General features: G+C 45.1%; 1 long non-coding RNA gene across 7 annotated transcripts; it reads left to right on the top strand.

Annotated features, from left to right (window-relative positions):
• The first annotated feature begins 4,127 nt into the window (after nucleotides 1-4,127).
• Nucleotides 4,128-8,953, top strand: LOC120539733. Of its 7 annotated transcripts, none has more exons than XR_005635659.1 (6): nucleotides 5,734-6,072; nucleotides 6,193-6,246; nucleotides 6,326-7,328; nucleotides 7,623-7,775; nucleotides 8,427-8,527; nucleotides 8,786-8,953. It is a non-coding gene; the product is annotated as an uncharacterized LOC120539733 (long non-coding RNA). The 7 variants fall into 7 exon arrangements; XR_005635657.1 differs by having other exon boundaries at nucleotides 5,734-6,393; nucleotides 6,624-6,674; nucleotides 6,759-7,328; XR_005635660.1 differs by adding an exon at nucleotides 4,128-4,317 and having other exon boundaries at nucleotides 5,743-7,328.
• Nucleotides 8,954-19,474: the final 10,521 nt, after the last annotated feature.

The raw sequence follows: 19,474 nt of genomic DNA, 5'->3' as shown, positions 1-19,474 counted from the left end.
TGCCACTCACCTTGGCGTTTTGATCGTCATCTTCTTGTATTTTGATGCCCTTATATAAACGTATTATGCACACCTTGAGTGGTCCCTTTTATTGGGTTTGGATGGCTGGGCCAGAAATGAAGAGATTTGTTTTTTCGACTGGCAGTCTGCCAGTCAGTCAGCCCTATGAGTTGAACTGGCATCCCTGTGCTTTACAGTGTAGAGCGGGCGCCACCAGAGCCACACTGACGGAGTGTCAATTAAATCAGTCTGACCAGCATTGGAGGTGTTGTGGGGGGGTGTGGGGTGTAGCACACTTACTCCTGGCTGGGTGGCACATCGAGTAGTCGAGGGTCAGTGGTCCTCTGAGGGGCCATCCTGTCTTTCATCAAAGTCCTAATCAGAAACCAAAACTCGTAGCTGAGAAACTCCTGACAAACAAGCCAAGGAGTCCAAATAGTAAAGCGCAGCACAAACTGAGGCCGCCAAACTCACGATGTTCACCAGTTTGCTCCCAGTTGGTACTTGATAACCAGAACAACAAAAGACACAAGTGGGGACCCCAATACAAAGTTCATAAGTCAAAACCCTTATGGTGAAAAAGAAAATTAAATGGGCCCAAATCATACATTAAGAGTCAGCAGATGGCACCCCGTGTGACCACCAGTACCACAGCTCTCCTCAGGGCTCAGGTTTGTGTGTCGTCAATAAGTCTGCCATAGCCCACCCACATCAGGCTGCCACCTCTGCCAAACCCTCCCCTTTCCGCCAGTGTGCACGCTAACCTGCTCAGATTGATGACAGAGAAATGGACATGCTGGGCACTTCAGCCGTTCTCTCGCCAGGCCCTGTACTTCAGCTCATGTTTACTGAAAAACCTCCTCTGTACTGTACGTGGCACCAAACCCTGAAAGTAAACTGCACTCCAGGAGTGCCCATGCCAGCCACAGGGCCACCTGGTGAGTATCTTGTGGCAGATGAACAGGTGTGGTATTAGGGTGCCCCCCCCCCAATGCCTGCAGGCACCCAGCACAGATTGTTCTTCAAGGACAGGCCTGTCACGCTGGCACCGCTCTCAAGCTCTGCTATTTTTAGACAACTGTGGCCCGAGGCAACCCTCCATTTTTTAATCTTGTTAAACACAACACTAAGAACGGTGAATATGCGACACGTAGAGGACACCCGTCAGACAAGGCAGGTGGCGCGGGGTCAGCTCATTACAGGCAGTACGGCCTCCAGTAATCAAACGTTAAGTAATAGCAGAGGCTGGCGGGCACGGCATCAAGGGACATGGGGGGGGGGGTTTGGGGAACGGGATTTTCATTACTGCCCACAATTTCAGTCAATTAAAACAAAGCGGAGAGAAAGGAGCAGCAGGGTAGAAGAGCAGAGGGTCCGTGTGTGTGTGTGTATGAGAGGGATGGCACGTGTGTGTCTGTGGGCATGTGAACTCACCCTCTCTGGGTGGCAGACATGCTATGGTCATATGGAGCCCCCTACAGGCCAACTCTGACCACTGTGGCTCACTCTCAAAGACCGGAACAACACAGCTGAGGAGATGGGCATTTGGGGGCAGCATATCACAGACTGGGCACAAGAGATGGGAGACAGCAGTGGAGAACAAATAATTAGAGAAGGATTTGAAATGAGCTCCACCACTGAACTGAAGTGCCACAGTGAGACAGCTGGGCACAGTTGGTGACAGACAGGCGCCATAGTAAACCAGCTAGGTATTGGTGACACTGGAGCTGTCCATCATACCTGGCAACTGTTCAGAATAAAAAATAGAAAGGTGATACCCGACAAGCTGGCACCTTTTGATGCCATGCTAAATCTCAAATATACATTGATGTTGGTTTTAAGACCACTGTGACACTAGAAAAGCTGGCACCTGATGCCACATTATAGATTTCTATAGGTTTATAGGGTCCGTATTGTCACATGTACAAAGTGCATGATGTCTGCCCATGGCAGCACAGGTTGATATTGTGTTAGTATGTCACCAGATCCTGCTAACATCACATGAAGCCCCTAGGTGGCACTGATCATAAGTGACTGATCAAAAGTTGTCACAGTATTTGTCCAGCTGGCATGTGTTGTCTCCAGATCAATAGTCTCTAGTGTAGCATACAGCTGGCATGCATTGATGTCACATTATGTCACCTTCTCAGTATTCACTATGGCTGGTATTGCTAATGCTCCTTTATGTCCCTAACTGGCCAACTTTGACATCATGTTTTGCCACACTGGCACGTAGCTGGCACTTTCCGATGTCATCTGATACTGTAGTTCTTCTCACTCATCGTGGCAGAGGGGGGCAATTAGAAGAATTTCACTGGACTCTGAACAGGTGACGGTCAGGACCCAGTGAACGTTACTGTATCTCACCCTGCCCAGCTGACTGCCACTGAGACATCTCGACCTGCCCACCCGTCTGCTTTATGAACTGCCCTTACTTCTTCTCCTCCTCCTCTTCATCATTGAGCTCATGAGTGGAGACGTGTAGTTGGTTGATTGGCACGAATGACGACGAATTTCAGCAGACTCTAAACATGTGGCAATCAGCACACTATAAACCACTCAGGCAGCTGGCGTCACAAGACACGGGGTGTCTGAGGGTCACTGTGAGATGATAAGGTGGCACAAGGATCTTTACCTTCTTCTTAATCCACCTGAGGTGATCTCTCTCTGAAAGTGCAAGGCGCCTTTGGCTATTTGTGATGCTTGTGAATGTCGGGAGGCCGCCGATGGCTGACCTGACAGGGATGCCCAGGAGGTGCCCGTCCCTTGATGTTTTTAACCCTTTTCCTCCCATGATGTCCCCCAGCAGTTTATGTTCTATTCGTTCATGACAGGAAAACAGCAAATCAGAGCTTCAGCCAGGGTTCAAACCCACGTTTGATGTCTGCTGTTTTGTCTTTGTGTTGATTACGTGCATCCTTCTTTATTTTTGCTTTTGTCCATGTAAATATGAAGTGCTTCACGTGTTTTTTTTTGTGGGTGGTCCCCCAAGAGGACTGCCAGGAACGTCCCACTAAATCCAAAGGGTCTACCAAAAGCTCCTGGCGGTTCATGGTGAGGGCGCTCTGGAGTTGCTGAGCTATTTGTGTTTTGCCTTTTCTATGTTTTAGACTTTGGACCCTCTTGCCATTCTGCTTGGAATCTTCATTGGGACGTCGTTGCCTTCTTGTTACAGGCAGATCCATTTTGCCTTCAGTGTGTTTTATTTTATAAAGATTCAATGCCTGTATTTATTACTAGCCGGGGTTTCACTGTGATATCCCCCTCTAGTGGGCATCATTAGAAGTGTTTGGGACTTTGTGCTTTGGCACTCTTTACTGTTTTGGATTCGTAATCCATGACAAGAGCCGAGTGATACCAGATGAAGAGGGCAACCAAAACACGAGGATGAAACAAGAATCAGAAGTTGAAAGTCAAACCTGACACTAGAGCTTACTTGCTAAAGAAACAAACTCTCGCTTTACTCCATGAACCATAAAATAAAGCCAAATACACGAATAAAAGGTGTTCATGTGGGCACTTAGCCCTGCCCACCTGGATGCCACTCACATATACTGCTGGAAAAATGAAAGGCCCACTTTATAATGAGAGTATAAAATCCAGTCAGTGACACTTATGGGCCATTGATCTGCTCAGTGACGTAGCAGAGGGGCTTGATCATCAGTGCACTAAAGAGGGGTGGCAACAATGACCACCAAAACAGGAATGAATGGGTTAACAGGCGGAGGGAAGCCACTGACATTTTCCCCACCTCGTCTGTTTTGTCACTCGTTTGCATTTGGCTACTAAACATTAGACGTCGTATGGACGTGCAGATCATGTCTATATTGTGTCCGCCGGTCCAAGACCAATTCTCGACTTCTACACGACGTGCAAACTATGTCTGCTATTTGGACGTCGATCTATGACCCCACTTAGACGTCGATAAGACGTTAAACATCGGACGTAACTTTTTTGGACGTCATGGGGACGACTAACACAGGTGCAGGAAATTTAATGAATTAATTTAAGTTTTTTCATTAAAAAAAAGGTAATACATTTTTTTTTTTTTTTTAATTTTTTTAATTTTAATTTTTTTTTTACATTTATGACAAATATAAGCATTGTAGTTAATTAATAAAAAAAATTATGGTGGGCATGATTTCATCCAGTCAATGCCACAATGCCACTGATTTGCTGAGGCAGCGCGTCATCATATCCCAGCGCCACTCTGATTGGCCGAGGCAACACACCAAGGCATTCGGCGCGAATCACTTTGTTCACTCGATCAGCTCTGCTCAGTTTGTCTTGCAACAAGCGGAAGAAACGCTCGGCCAGGTGAGTTAATTGTATGTTTATTCATGTATTTGTAAGTGTGAGTTGTTTATTTGTGTTAGGGTGTTACTTATTTTTGGTTTTGTCTTCTACTATGTTTGTTAATTGAGACTTATGATCTGTTTGTGAAAGTGTTAGCTGTTAGCTTTAGTGGCCATTTTGCATTGCCTCTTTGTTAGCTTACATTAGCGAAACATTGGCCATAGTTAAAATGGCCGATGATACGAGATGGCATTGATAATTTGGTCAGCACAGCAGAAAATCTTAAAGTAATCCCTCCTCGATCGCGGGGGTTGCGTTCCAGAACCCCCCGCGATAGATGAATATCCGCGAAGTAGAAACTATATGTTTGTGTAGTTATTTTTATATATTTTAAGCCCTTATAAACTCTCCCCCGCTGTTAACATTATTAGAGCCCTCTAGACATGAAATAACACCCTTTAGTCAAAAGCTTAAACTGTGCTCCATGACAAGACAGATATCTTCTTTCTCACAATTAAAAGAATGTAAATAGATCTTCTCTTCAAAGGAGTGCGCGCGTCAGGAGCAGAGAATTTCAGAGTGAGAGAGAGAGAGAGAGAGAGCACTCGCTAAGAAAAGCAAACGATCAAAAAATCAATACGTGTGCTTTTGTGCTTTTAAATATGCCAAAATCACCGCGATAAAGCGGCATTTATTAGAGGAGCGTTCGTATCAAATAGGCAAACAGCCCCTCTGCTCACAGCCCCTCCGTCAGGCACAGAGAATGTCAGAGAGGGTGAGATAGAGGCAGAGACAAGCAAACTATCAAGCACCACGCGGGAAGCACATCGTATATCATTGAGGAGTTTTAGTTAATGTGTAATACATGCTCTGATTGGGTCGCTTCTAAGCCATCCGCCAATAGCGTCCCTTGTATGAAATCAAATGGGCAAACAAACTGAGGAAGCCTGTACTGTACCATAAAGTAAAAGACCCATTGTCTGCAGAAATCCGCGAACCAGTGAAAAATCCGTGATATATATTTAGATATGCTTACATTTAAAATCTGCGATGGAGTGAAGCCGCGAAAGTCGAAGCGCGATATAGCGAGGGATTACTGTATTCACTGTTTTGATTCACTCTGATTGGCCGAAGCAGCACGTCATCATAGCCCAACCAGTAAACGCCACTCTGATTGGCCGAGGCAACACCCCAAGGCATTCGCTCGGCTCTGCTCAGTTTGTCTTGCAACAAGCGGAAGGAACGTTTGGTCAGTTGAGTTAATTGTATGTTTATCCATGTATTTGTAAGTGTGAGCTGTTTATTTGTGTTAGGATATTGTGTGTTCCTTATTTTTTGTTTCGTCTTCTACTCTTATGTTTGTTAATTGAGACTTAAATATATATCCAAGTCAAAATATTGTTTATATATATATATATATTTTTTTTTTTTAATGTTGAATTGTAGCCAGTCATCGTGAATGTGACAATTACAACCTGACCAGTCAGGCAGAGGACGACGACGATGATGAGGTGCCATTTAAATTGACGAGGAACTGCAGAGGGCTTTGTAAGAAATAGTATGTTTCTCACTCTCAAGTAACAAGATGTGCATCAGTTTTGAGGTCAGTCAGATGGATGGTTTGAGAATTATGCATGGAAAACACACACAGACACTCGCACACAGGCAGATGGATGACATTTGTAATCTGACACACTGGCCCTCAAATTTTTGACTTAAATGTGTATAAACATTTTTTTGCAGAATTGACAGATTCAGATGAAGAGAACATCACAGGTAATGGTTTTCTATAATGACTTTATAATTTGTTTTAAGATTAATAACTTTTTTTTAATAAGGTTATTCCATTTTTTTGGAGATGCATATGCTTATTTTCACTGTATTACCTCTGTATAGGTGTCAAGCTGCCCAAATACCCCACTGCACCAAAAAAGCTGTGGTCCATTCAAGGTACCAACTTGAATCTCAATGCATGTGGGAATAATGACAACTTATGAAGCATGGCACTGTCTTCATTCATGTGTTTCAGCCTCTGAAGATCAGCCAGGTCTGTGGAGCGTGCGGACAGTTCTCAGGGCAGCGAAATGTCCGCTCCTTGTGAGTATTTACTTCTCCCCTCGCATCAACCATCCCATTGAACAAAGTAAAAAGTCCATTCAAGATGGTGAATTTCTCACTGCTTCTGAATTGAGCATCAAGGGGAAGGGCTAAAAAGAGGGCTTAAGGGTAGAAATGGGATTCAGCCCCAGTGTCCATCACAGCTAAAGGTCATCTTTTTGTTTCCTTTCAATAATTTTGCACCTTTGAATATTCTTTGTCTTTTTCAGGCCCTCAAACTGCAAGCACAGCACCTCGGTGTGGAGATCTGTCGACACCTAGTGAGAATTCATCTCATCTCGCTTTAAACAGTCACTTTTTTATTTTATCATCTTTGTGTAAGAACATTCTTTGTGGTTTTTCAGGATCTCGACATGCAGCAGGAGGTTGTCCCATGGGTGGCTATCGCTCTTGGTAAAGAAACAGGATAAGGCACAGCATTGGCTGGCTTCTACTGGTTGGACTCCAGCACATATTGTTCACCAACCAGTAGGTGTTAGTCTGTTTTCGTGTTATGGCCAAGTGATTTAAAATAAATTTAAATGGTACTGGGTCCAGAGGTAGGTCCAGCAGAGGATCCAGACACAGGTCCAGGTCACGGCACGGTGGTTCGAGGCACACGGACAGGCGTGACGGGTCACACCGTACTGATGCCTACAGATGTGATGAAAGATCCTGGCACAGTGAACCTTATCTTATGACGGGCCAAGGCATGGTGAGTTGTCCAAAGGCTGCAATTTCATCAAAACACTTTGCAATTCAGTTAGTCGTACTGATGAACCTGTAATTGTTTTAATCACGTTACTTAAGATTATTTCTCTTCTAATCCTGCCCGAATCTGTTAAAGTTTGTCATTTGGTAATGTCTAAATTAAACTTTCTGTGGTGCAGATGCAGTGACAGATCTAAAATGGACATTCCCATTGCCTACGGATGGTAAGTATTTGATCTATTGGCAGTGTGAGATGAGCGAGAGAGACTTAATACTACAACTTTCTCTCTTTGTCTACACAAACTGCTTTTCACTTCTAGCAGTGGCGTGTTTTTCAACCATCAATTGTAGGGTGGTTTCAGTCATGTTAGATTATAACATTTGTTTGAACTTTTGTCTTTCTCCAACACTATCTACTGTATTGATAAACACTGAAACTGATTACAAAAGTCATTTTGAACCAGCTAGCTAGCCTTGCTCTTCTAAGGTAATCATAGTAATCAACAAATGTATTTCAGAACGAGGTCTTAACCCTGCTGTTTGACCTGCGCGATCAGTACAAGAAAGCAGAACCTGCCTCTTCAGCCGTACACATTTTGAGGATGGAGACTATGGTGGATTTTGAGGCAGAGGAGCAACGCCTCTGTGATGCGCAAGCTTTTGATACCCTGGTAGGTTTTACAAGTCTGAAAATAATGGAGTCTTGCATAACACAATACAATACAGTGCAGCACTGTTCGGTTCCTCTGAGGAGTGTCAGTCAACTTTATAATAGACTTATTCCAACAGGTGCTGCAAATTGCACGTATTGGAGGGAAGAACACCAAGGACTGTGTCCACAAAGTCCTTGACCGGCATGTTTCTACATACAGTTTGAATTGTGGGTTGCTCTGCTTGAACTTTTTTATTCTGGGTGTGGACCACCCTACATGTTTTCATTTGCCTTTTTTCTTGCTTAACCCTTTTTGCATTTCAGTTTTTTATGAAATTTTGAATCTTGGATCTAATAATAGGACTCTAATATACTGTAGGAGAAAAAGTTCCATCTTTTACCCTGCAGACATTTTTTGCACCATTGACTCCCATTATAACATCAATTTCTGTTTGCATAAAACAATGTCAGAGTATGTCCTAATAGATAAAAATGAAGTGAAATTATAAATTCATAATGCATTGTGGTCTTATAGACCAGCAGCAGCTGTTCTGAAAAGAGGGGGCTAACTTAGGGTACACAGATCACACGTCATAAAGCCTTTATACTACCTTGATGTTGTTCCTATGTATTTCATTCACATTGATTTATAAATGTCTTTTTTTTTTAGGCTCTTCAGTAATGCCCTGATGGCGAGGTTTAATATGAAGGGGAAGAGGAAAAGGGGCCAGAAACCTTTGGAGAACACAAAGGTTTATAGAGCAATACAAGGTAAGGCCATATTTCATGTTGGCTAAGGCAAGAACATTAGCCCTTGCCAACGTGTAATAATTTGATTTATAACTTGATTTCCGCCTAATGTCTACTAGCTGTGACTATCTTTAACATTTGCAGACATGGTTTTGTAATAATCCAGTATTGGTAGTGGATGCATAGGCAACCAAGTTTTGCTTTCAAATATGGGGACTTGGTGTATGACTGCAGATTACCTTCATGATTCGAATCACTCGTCTTTTTCTACTCGTGCAGATGGAGTCGTGAAATTTGACCCGGCAGCCACAGAGGGCTTTATAAGGATGTGTGCTTCAGAGCATTTAAAGCATGCACCACAAAGATGTGGAGGTCGAGTGGACACACTCATCTCTCAACTCTCATCGATCATGACTGATTAACTTTTTAATTTTTTGTATTCAATATGGCGGATGGAATTAATAAAAATGGAAAGAAATGTGTGATGAGTGAATTGTGATTTTTTTTTCTTATTTGAATAAGAATATGATGACTGGAAATGCATGCAAAAGTGTAAAGCATTTCCAGTTCAAATCGGCTGCTGAGTCAAACGAAGCTACAGGAAAATAAACTGGTACAGTAAACAGGTCCTCCACCTTCTGAAATGGAACTACAGAGTACAGAGAATAGAAAGAGTAGACCTGTAAAAAGAATGTCTTAAATGAGTTTAAATATGTTTAAATGTTATGTCGAGATAACATTTTTATTAGAATTAGCATAACAACATGCTATGCTAATTCTAATCCAAACGTCCACATTTGGACCTCACAACAACCTCATTTCGACTAGAAGTAGCCCTTATCTGGAGGTCCTGGGGACGTCAATACTTGACGTTCAGAAGATGTCATCTGGCGTCACTATCTGCACCTTCAGAGGACCAAAATGGTACGTGCAAAAATGACGTAGAAAAGACGTCGCTTCAACGTGTCTCTGCGCAGAGGGTGGCTACGGTCAGTGTCACTGCTGGTGTCATGAGGCCATACCTGGACCTACAGAGCTGGCACAGGTAGTCCATCTTGTAGCGGGGATACACAGAATTAGTGTCGTCAATGTGTGTGCGGAGTCCCCTTTGCTGTTTATGTGTGCGTCAGTGAATGTTGTCCCCATAAATACAGAGGGGGCGGATGATGGAGGGAGAACGCAGCCCCAAGATGGACAACACCTGTTCACAATGAATCACGTACAGCCAGCTCATCACTACATAACCAATCAGGAGGGACCAGAGACAGGAGAGGAGAACGACGGAGATTTCACTTTCCAACTACAAACCAAGTTTACCTGCAACTCTCCACATCGCGCTTTGGATCCATTTGTTTTCATTCCGCCGGACTTACTTCAATTCAATCATCGCCCGAGACCCTGGGGTCGGATTACATCATCCACCACACGCCGAGGATTCCCGGTGAGGTTGCTCCATTTGTTACAAACACGTCACATGTCTGTTGAGCAGTCACCCGCACTCAGGACAGTAAAATACTCGGAGTTCCTCAAGTTCACGATCATCCATTGCTGTTGTTCGTGTTGTTTGTTGTATGTGACAGGAAAAGGCAGGCTCTTGTTTTAGTATTTCTATGGTGTTGTCACGTGATGGCTTTGGTGGCGGTTTATACACATACAGTGGTGTGAAAAACTATTTGCCCCCTTCCTGATTTCTTATTCTTTTGCATGTTTGTCACACAAAATGTTTCTGATCATCAAACACATTTAACCATTAGTCAAATATAACACAAGTAAACACAAAATGCAGTTTTTAAATGATGGTTTTATTATTTAGGGAGAAAAAATCCAAACCTACATGGCCCTGTGTGAAAAAGTAATTGCCCCCTTGTTAAAAAATAACCTAACTGGGGTGCGTCACACCTGAGTTCAATTTCCTGATTACTGCCACACCTGTTTCAATCAAGAAATCACTTCAATAGGAGCTGCCTGACACAGAGAAGTCGACCAAAAGCACCTCAAAAGCTAGACATCATGCCAAGATCCAAAGAAATTCAGGAACAAATGAGAACAGAAGTCATTGAGATCTATCAGTCTGGTAAAGGTTATAAAGCCATTTCTAAAGCTTTGGGACTCCAGCTGACCACAGTGAGAGCCATTATCCACAAATGGCAAAAACATGGAACAGTGGGGAACCTTCCCAGGAGTGGCCGGCCGACCAAAATTACCCCAAGAGCGCAGAGACGACTCATCTGAGAGGTCACAAAAGACCCCAGGACAACGTCTAAAGAACTGCAGGCCTCACTTGCCTCAATTAAGGTCAGTGTTCACGACTCCACCAGAAGAAAGAGACTGGGCAAAAACGGCCTGCATGGCAGATTTCCAAGACGCAAACCACTGTTAAGCAAAAAGAACATTAGGGCTCGTCTCAATTTTGCTAAGAAACATCTCAATGATTGCCAAGACTTTTGGGAAAATACCTTGTGGACTGATGAGACAAAAGTTGAACTTTTTGGAAGGCAAATGTCCCGTTACATCTGGCGTAAAAGGAACACAGCATTTCAGAAAAAGAACATCATACCAACAGTAAAATATGGTGGTGGTAGTGTGATGGTCTGGGGTTGTTTTGCTGCTTCAGGACCTGGAAGGCTTGCTGTGATAGATGGAACCATGAATTCTACTGTCTACCAAAAAATCCTGAAGGAGAATGTCCGGCCATCTGTTCGTCAACTCAAGCTGAAGCGATCTTGGGTGCTGCAACAGGACAATGACCCAAAACACACCAGCAAATCCACCTCTGAATGGCTGAAGAAAAACAAAATGAAGACTTTGGAGTGGCCTAGTCAAAGTCCTGACCTGAATCCAATTGAGATGCTATGGCATGACCTTAAAAAGGCGCTTCATGCTAGAAAACCCTCAAATAAAGCTGAAGTACAACAATTCTGCAAAGATGAGTGGGCCAAAATTCCTCCAGAGCGCTGAAAAAGACTCATTGCAAGTTATCGCAAACGCTTGATTGCAGTTATTGCTGCTAAGGGTGGCCCAACCAGTTATTAGGTTCAGGGGGCAATTACTTTTTCACACAGGGCCATGTAGGTTTGGATTTTTTTCTCCCTAAATAATAAAAACCATCATTTAAAAACTGCATTTTGTGTTTACTTGTGTTATATTTGACTAATGGTTAAATGTGTTTGATGATCAGAAACATTTTGTGTGACAAACATGCAAAAGAAGAAGAAATCAGGAAGGGGGCAAATAGTTTTTCACACCACTGTATGTTTTCTACGTGTGAAATTTGTATTTTTTGTTATTTCATTTAATATAATTAATCACTTATCTTTACATAACTGCTTTTGTGTGCCTGCGTTTAATCCGTCGATTGTGGGGAAAATTGTAATTGTTAGAGAACGGCTTGATTTGTAAGATTCGCCTCAGTAATTTAATCAGGCCACAGATCTTGGAGGTGTAGCTGCCGGCTGGGTAAGGGCTCGGCCGTTACAATCTCCTCCAGGATGGCACATCAATAAGTGCCTCCCATTGCCAAAGGTTTTCTGTGTCCCCAAGCACAGTCTCAAGGGCATGGAGGAGATTCTGGAGAGAGCAGGACAGGGCCCCTCGTAGAAGGTCCTTAACCCATCAGCAGGACCCACCGGAGGGACAGGATGAGCACTGGCAGAGCCTACAAAATGACCTCCAGCAGGCAGGCAGGCCACTGGTGTGAATGTCTCTGACCAAACAATCAGAGACAGACTCCACGAGGGTGGCCTGGGGCCACAATGTCCTCTAGTGGGCACCATGCAGCTCGATTGGCATTTGCCATAGAATATCAGAATTGGCAGGTCCACCACTGGTGCCCTGTGCTTTACACAGATGAGAGCAGGTTCACCCTGAGCACACGTGACAGATGAAAGGGTCTGGAGAAGATGTGGAGAACGTTATCATCCTGTAACATCGTTCAGCCTGACCCGTTTGGTGGTGGGTCAGTGATGGTATATCTGGGGAGGCTTATCCATGGAGGGACGCACAGACCTCTACAGGCTAGACAACGGCATCTTGACTGCCATTACGTATCAGGAAGAAATGCTTGGACTCATTGTCAGACCCTATGCTGGTTCCTCCTGGTGCACAACAATGCCAGGCCTCATTATCACCCCTCGCTTACACACACAACACACACACACTCTGCACAGCTCTTCTGACAGCCTTTCTCTCTCTTTCTCTCTCTCTCTCTCTTCTAGGCTCCACCCCTCTCTAAGGCATCTCTTTCTGTCTCTCTCTCACAGGCTCCACCTCTTCCCTGCAGTGTTGCTCTCTCTTTCTCTCTCTCCCTGCCCCTCTTTTATAAGCTCCACCCCCTCTGGGTGTGTCACTTTAATCTCTCTCTGTCTATCTGGCCCCACCCCTTCTGACATCATCTCTTGTGCAGGCTCCACCCTTTATGACAGCATCTCTCCCTGCCCCTCTTTTCCAAGCTCCACCCCCTCTGGGTGTGTCTCTGTATCTCTCTCTTTTTCTCCACCAGTGTTTTTTGATCATTACAAACACATAAATGGGTGAGCATGGCAGTATATCCGGGTGGGCAGACCCCTGCCCCCCGAGACCCAGCCGTAATGATGGGTCTGCCTGTGTTTATCCCAAAAGGTTTCTTTCTGTCATTTGACCACAATTATTTTCTAATCAGTTATCTGTCATCGTCGGTTCTCCCCAGCCCACCCCGGGCCCTTATCCTCTGGCTGAGTGGTCCGTATTTCATCTACATATTTGCCGGCCTCTTGTCCTTCGCGTCTTTCTGCTGTCTTTGTTTCGCTCTTCTTTATGCCACTCTGTTTGCTCTTTCCCGTCTAATCTCCGGCCCCCCGATCTGCCCAGCTTCTCCTGCACATGTCATCTCCTTCAGAGAGTTAAGGCTGGCAGGAGTGACTGGTGACCTTTTCACAGACCGAGTGGCCTTTCGCTTTTATTTTTCTCAGCTAAATTCTTTATTTCTTTACTTTAATTCTTGTGCAGATCTTTGCACCCATCAGTCAAAAGCAGCAGACAGCTAATCGATGGGGGGGTCTCCATCCTGCCAAAGCACTCAGAGTCTCATACTGTAGATGACACCACCTGCTCTTGGGGGGTTCACTTGCTGATGTCATCTTGTGGATGATTGAACAGAAACGTAATAAACGTCATGTGATGGATTGAGGGAGACACCTGAGCCATCGACAAAGAGGCTCACCACTCTGTAATGACAGACATGCTTCACATGGGCACAGCATGGCACAGACCTGATGGAAGTCGGGCAGATTCAGAAGAGGACAGAGGGGCTTCTGGGTAATGGCCGCCTCACAGGGCCTCAGCTCAGTAATCCTCAAGGAGCTGGTGGGGGACAAGATTAAAAAGACCAGCTGGACCACAGGTAAGAAGCTCACTTCTCTTAGTCCCACCTTAGATTGGATAACACCCTTCATGGCTGGCATTATACCAGAAATAACCAAATGAAAATGTGGACTTTGTTTTAAGTAAAACCATCAAAACCTAAAATCGCAGTGAGTCACCTCCAAATGCACCAGCATGCCTTGGAGTTTTCCACATGTGTTGAATTTTAGCAGCCTTCCTGCAGATGTCCCTGCTGACACTTTTAGTTCAGCTGTCATCAGAATATTAAAAAACATTAGAGGCAATGCTTGCGACTGTCTGAGGCTGGGCCTGCTGCACCCATTTTAACCTGCTGTGCCCTCTTGATCATTCTGTACTGACTCAGAGGCTCCAACCCTTGCCAATTCCCTTTATTGCTATTTGCTCCATGCCTGTCCTTTCTGCATCTGAGACTCCAACCCTTTCCCGTCCTTTTCCCCTACTATTTTCTTCTGGCCCCTCCTATCTGCATCAGAGGCCCCGCCCCTTCATTTTCTTGTCCCTGATATTTGCCCTTGATGCCTCCTATCTGCATCTAAGACTCCGCCCCTTCATTTTCTTGTCCCTGCTATTTATTCTTGATGCCCCCTATCTGCATTTGAGACTCCACCCCTTTCCCTACCTTTTCCCCTGCTATTTTCCTCTGGCCCCTCCTTTATGCATCAGAGGTCCCGCCCCTTATACTTGTTTTCCCTACTATTTGCCCCTGGGTGTCTCCCTTGCATGTCTAAGGCTGCGCTCCTGCCCATTCCTTTTTCTTCACCCAGGGCAGGAGTTTTTTTCTGGGGGGATGGCAGCATTTTGTTAACTAAAATAGATGTTTACCATTGGCATCAGAAGGTGGTGTTTGGCATCAGACCCCGATTCTCCCTGCTCTCTCTTGGTGCGACTTGACTGAATCTCCAAATGACAGTGACATACTTACATAAATCTCAATGGGGAACACAGCAATGCCCCCCCCGCCCATCACATGTTCAACCTGCCTAAATCTCCAAGGGAGAATCACCCAAACACCGACACTCTTCAATTATGATGTCTCCCAAAGTACCAAACTGGAAACCTGCTCTACAATCATCAATTTTTCTACACCTGAGATTCTACTCCTTGTTCTTCCATTTGATCATCTTCCATTTACTCTGTTATTTTACTTTGGCCCCGCCTTTCTGTGTCAGAGACTCCACCCTTTATACTCCCTTTTGCCCTTTGACCCCTTCTTGTTGCATCCAAAGCTCCACCCCAGCCCTTCACTTTTCTGTCATTTGCCCCGGCCTCTCATTTCTTGAACTTCTTTTTCCTTGCTGTTTTTCCGTTGCCCTTACATTTTGCATTTGAAGCCTTTTCACTTCATTTTGCCTGTGTTTCTCTGGCATTTCTTTTCTGCATTTTCTTGCATTCTGTTTTACCTGCTGTGTGTCTCAATGCCTCCTTCGTATATCAGAGGCTCCACCTCTTCCTGCCTTTTTCTCCTGGTCACACTTTTAGACACTTCAGACTCCACCCCTTGACTTTTCTTTTTCATGCTAATTGCTCCTGGCCCCTCCTTTCTGCTTCAATGGCTCCACCCTTTGCCATTTCTTTTAGCTGCTATTTTCCTCTGGCCCCTCCTTTTTATGTATAAGGTTCCACCCCTTACCCTTCCATTGTTGCTGCTATTGGCCAAGTCTTTTCCTATCAGTGGCTCCACCCTTTGCCCTTTAATTTGCTTGTTATTTTCTTCTGTCCCCTCCCTTCTTCGTCAGAGGCTCCTCCCACTCCCACACTTCATTCATGAGCACAATGAGCAGGAAGTGTGCCCACCTTAGCACCGATGACAGCTGTTGTGTCCCCGATCACCCAGTCCGGGATGTCCCAGGAGATGGCCGAGGCCCAAGGAAAATGACAGCAATCTTCACTTTATATAGCACCTTTCTTAGACGTGCCCACCCGTAACAAACTGAGTCATTGAATCTGCTCGAGTTACCTTGGAACAATAAACTGCATGTGCCAAATGAATGTAAGGATGGGTGCAGACATGCCCAGGCTTAGTGTCTAGGAGGGGAAACTTCTGGTGCTTGGCATGGAAGATGGATGGGGGGAACATAAAAACAAAGTAGGGGGTCCCTGCCATCGGTGTGTCTTCTTCTGACTGACGTGCACAGGTCTCTCCTTTCCTGTCAGCTCTGCCATCTTTCTCCATTTTTCTTTGCCAAGCTGCTCCAGCTCTGCCAGGTTGTGATTTTCCATTGGACTGAGATCTAGACTCGGACTTTGGTGCCCACCAGGATGTAGTCAAGTGAGGTCCGCAGCCGATTGGCTCCTTTTAAGTAATCGCAAGACTTCATGGTGGTACTCGGGTGAGAGCACTTGGTGTGCAGGACGTCAGGAGCTGGTGATTGCCAAAGCTGTGCCAGGCCCCAGTTATAAAAAGGAAAGCGGGAGAGAGAGAGAGAGAAGGTGGGCAGCGAGCCCCTGGAGAGGAGAGTGACCGGGTGTGATCGGCCCACCGGGAAGGCAATGAGGGTCAAGGAGGCTTGGGAGGAGAAATGTGAGTGACATGGCAATCAATGGCCATAGCACCGGAGAGGGAGCCATGGGACGGCAGGGAGAGGAAAGCACCGGGGGGCATTTAGAAAGGACAGCGTCCTGCTAGGTGGTCTTCACCACTCGTTTTACTGGATCTATTTATTTGAATTTTAACTTCCATGGATCATCTCCGTTTTATGGATGATTTATTTTGATCTTTGCGCTGCACTTTGGGCCACTGTGTAGTTTAAGGAAAGCACTGAGCACCCTTTCAGCATCCCCCTTCGTGTCTCGGTCCTCCTCTGCTTGGCGGTGTCGGGTTCGAGAGGCTCTCATAATGGCAGAGGGAGCAAGGAGCCGACCCGCACCGACTCGCAGGACAGTCGCACCGATGTTTGGAGGCCAATCCCTCCGTCGCTTTGGCTTTCTGCTTGGGCTCGTTGTCTCCTCACGAGGCTTCGCTTTCTTGACGACTCCATCAGGATTTCCACGTATTTTTGCTTCATCGCCTGCTATTGAGAAACAAATCCACAGCCCGATGAGGACACCAACGTGCTTCATGGTGGAGAGATGTGTTTGTGTGAAATGTAAAATGGCGTTTGCTCTGATGGCCTCAATGTTGGTCTCATCAGATAGCACAGGACCTCCTCCCCGCTGAGTTCAGGGTCTCCCATGGGACGTCCTTCTCATTTTTGTGTCTTTCCCATAAAGCTGTGACTGGCGAGACACCCGTGTACAGTTGTTGTCGTCCACGGTAGCTTGTGACTCCTTCAGGGTTCTCAGAGGTCTCTTGGTGGCCTCTGTCACTCGTCTCCTGCAGTTTACTTTTTCCATGTCCTAATGATGGCTTCAGCTGGTGTCACCGATAGACAAATAAAGAAGCCAAGAAAAGAAAAGCCTCGGGACAGCCACCCATATAAAACTCCTGGCTGTACAGATGTGTACAGGTTCGAGTCCAACACAGAACTCATTTGAGATTGTCAGGATGGCGGTTTAAAAAGCAAGCAGAGGAAGTGACGTCATCAATGGGGCTGGAACCGGACGTGACATCATCAGGGCCAGGTGGAATTTCCTGTTCCTGGTCTGCAGACAAGTGAGCTGGACAGTCAGAGTACTCTGCCACCTCCTGGTCTGGCGTGGAATTCCTCTCCTTCTGGCCCTCCCATGCTCACGTTTGTGACGCTGGATATCCCGAGACTTGGACGGACTTGACGTGATTGTCACACATTTGCTTCTTCCGTCTTCATGGTGAAGGTCAGGCCACCACACTGACTCAGCACAAGTTGGACCCTCCGATACAATCCGTGGAAACCCTGGCAGGTGAACGAAAAGAACAAAACGATACGCAACATGCCACCGTCAAGGAGCCCGAGCAGTTTGTGTCTGAAGAAGTGTGGAGAAACACAACAGGAGGCGAGGACTGCCGGTGCCGAGGAGAAGAAGCTGCCAGGTGGGTGCCCAGGTTTGATATAAACAGAGGAGAAATAAAACAGCGTAAATGACACTGAATTTCATTGGAATTAATTAGACGTAATGATCTTGTCATATTTGTACTCAATGGTTTAATCACTGCCAACCATCACTGGCATCAGCTGTGGCACCGATGGACAGCTGCGCATGTGAAGTACATCTGTGGTAAGCCCCCTCAAAATTGTCCTGAGCCCCCTCTGGGCAATTCTGCTGAAAAGTTTCTGGGTGGGGGTTCGCTGAATAAAAGGCACAATATGACAGAGAGAGAGAGATGCAGGAGGATGACGTGACTGGCACTAATTTATAAAGAGACGCAAAAGGCACTATATAATAGATTGATCAAAGGACATGAAACACGTTATAGAAAGACAGATATGGAAGGCCTACAAGCATATGCCTCTGCTGTATGCCATATGGTATGGGATTCATAAAGGCAGTGTTAATATTTGTGAAGTGCCATCCGTTGGAATGACAAATGCAGTGCACATGTCTATGTTTGATGCTGCTTGGCACAGCATTCATAAAATGTGTGATGCACCGTCGGTTGGAATAAAAACACAATGCATTTTACTTTTCTAAATATGTACGATGCACCGTCGGTTGGAATGAAACGTGCAATGCGCAGGTCTCTATTATATGCTGTGTGGTACGGGACTCATACAGGCAGAGTTAATGTTTGTGATGCGCCATCTGCTGGGATGACAGAGACTTAGCAATCAAACAGACACACAGAAACATATGCTTTTATGAAGGTGGAAAAATAGGAAACGTAATATAATAATAGATACAAAAGTAGATGTGACTGGCACTTATTTATAGTGACCTGCGAGAGGCGATATGAAATAGATAATCAATAGATTTAAAAGGCACTATATAAGAGATTGATCAACATAAGAATGATAGACGTGGATAGCAGACATCAAAAGGAAGTATAAAAGATGTGTAGGCTGATGTGACTGGCGCTGTTTCATAGAGAGATGTAAAGGCACTATATAATAGTTTGATTAATTCAAACACAAAACCTAAATTAGTGTAAGCCGCCGTAACTCAGGATTTTCAAAATATTTACTGAATGAGGTAGAAATACAAATTAAACAATAGCTTGAAATATTTCAAACATTAAAATGTGCTTCAATGTAAATGTTTGAAGCTGAAATGCTCTCGATTGTAACAGAAATGTGTCATTTGTCCCCATCTGAGGGAGAGCCACAGAGGGCTAGTAAAGGTTCGTCGTCACTGACCTTGAATTTGTCATTTCTAACCTTGTGGGAGCGGCTGATAGCGGGCTGGGACCACCGGTGAAGAATCAAACATCAGCACTATGACTGGGCAGCATACAGTGAGACCCCTCATACCTGAGTTACTGGTACCGTTAAGATGAATAACTTGGACCCCTCTTACCCCATCAGGTGGTGGTTGATGGTGTGGCCTGCACAACTTCATGTCCTTCTGGTCACTGTGGCTGAAGACACATCATGGTAAAGGGTGCAAACATTAGAGTCCATAAATGGTCTAAAATGAGGGGTTTTGTTTGGGTCTAATGGGCCAAAAATAAGGGGGAACCCCAAAAGGTTTGAAGTTTGGCATAATAAGACCTCAAGACACAATCAAATGGTTTCT

The sequence above is a fragment of the Polypterus senegalus genome, chromosome 11 (assembly GCF_016835505.1).
Source record: "Polypterus senegalus isolate Bchr_013 chromosome 11, ASM1683550v1, whole genome shotgun sequence".
NCBI lineage: Eukaryota > Metazoa > Chordata > Cladistia > Polypteriformes > Polypteridae > Polypterus > Polypterus senegalus.
The sequence above is the reverse complement of the archived record's forward strand: the minus strand, read 5'-3'. Positions and strand labels throughout refer to the sequence as shown.